At 50.1% G+C, this 1302-nt stretch overlaps 1 protein-coding gene across 3 annotated transcripts in view; it reads right to left on the bottom strand.

Moving 5' to 3' along the window:
- Window positions 1-802, bottom strand: part of SETBP1 (SET binding protein 1) — a 265374-nt gene extending 264572 nt beyond the window's left edge. For 2 of the 3 annotated variants that reach the window (XM_018078772.3, XM_018078771.3), the window contains exon 1: window positions 623-802. The gene's annotated coding sequence lies outside the window, so the exon portion shown is untranslated. Of the gene's footprint in view, window positions 1-521; window positions 595-622 lie in introns of those variants that run through there. The other variant, XM_018078773.3, reaches the window with a different exon arrangement.
- Window positions 803-1302: the final 500 nt, after the last annotated feature.

Below are 1302 nucleotides of genomic sequence, written 5' to 3' on the forward strand. Positions count from 1 at the left end.
GCTCGGTGTGGCTGCAATGCTCAGCTCTGGATTAATGTACTCAACAGTGCCACTACCTGACACAACAGCAGCACTGATGGGGGCAGGGGAGAAAAGGCAGAGGAGGTGAGATTCAGGGCAGTGGTATTTATCCCACTTATCCCACTCCAAGCTCAGTCTCTCCCACGCCATCCCATCCGCCCCCCACCCCGCCATATGCTTTTCACCGTGAGCTCATGACCTATGCGGGAGATTTTTGGGGTCCAGTGGCTGCTGTTCAGACCACAGTGAGAATTCACTCTCTGGGGCTGGGGGAGACAAGCAAGGACTTTCCACACCTAATTTAAGGAGTAAAGTCACCACCCCCACAGCTTTCAGTATAGAGTAGTAACAGTGCCCAAACTACAGCACAAACTCAGCTCCAGGTCAGTGGAACTGTGCAAAATCCAAGTTGCTGGGCTTTTCATTTCCCATCATTGCTCTGCCAGCAGTCTGGATGACGCTGTCATTTGGGGTTGCCAGTTGGGCAAACCTTTACTCACAAGAGTAAATTGTTGGCTTGACTGAGTAATCACAGAGATGATGTTGAGGAACTCCTAGAAAAGGGAAGGCTTGTGGTATGGAGCTGTGGAAGTGTACTTACAGATGAAGGTAACATTGCAGGGGAGTTTCTCTGCATGTCTGATCCCTTGCAGAGATGGTGCCACAGGTTTCCCTCTCCCAGAGTATTGCAGAAGGCCCAAGGTACATCAAGTTTCTCCCCTGTGCTCTGGGAAAAATAGTAACTTCTGGCTATCATCCTGAGTGACCTCAATTCAACTGGTCCAAGGGTTGACTAACTGGGTTGACCCTCATCTGCCGTGGAGGTTTTTTCATGTGCTGTTATTCCTTATGTCATAGAATCATAGAATCATAGGTTGGAAGGGACCTGCCCTGGGCAGGAACACCTTCCACTATCCCAGATTGCTCTAAACCCCATCCAACCTGGTCTTGAACACTTCCAGGGATGGGGCAGCAACAGCTTCTCTGGGCAACCTGTGCCAAGGCCTCACCACCCTCTCAGGGAGGAATTTCTTCCCAACATCTAATCTAAACTTTCCATTTTTCAGCTTGAAATCTTTCCCCCTTGTCCTGTCACTCGAGACCCTTTTAAAAGTCCCTCTCTGGCTCTCCTGTAGCCTCTGTAGGTACTGTAAGGGGCTCTAAGGTCTCCCTGGAGTCTTCTCCTCTCCATTCTGAACAGCCCCAGCTCTCTCGGCTTGTCTCCTTAGGAGAAAGGATGTGTAGCAATGGATCTACAACACAGGTCCCAGTCTAACACCA

This window comes from Manacus vitellinus, unplaced genomic scaffold, assembly GCF_001715985.3.
Source record: "Manacus vitellinus isolate BGI_N305 unplaced genomic scaffold, ASM171598v3 scaffold_42_pilon, whole genome shotgun sequence".
NCBI classification, from domain to species: domain Eukaryota; kingdom Metazoa; phylum Chordata; class Aves; order Passeriformes; family Pipridae; genus Manacus; species Manacus vitellinus.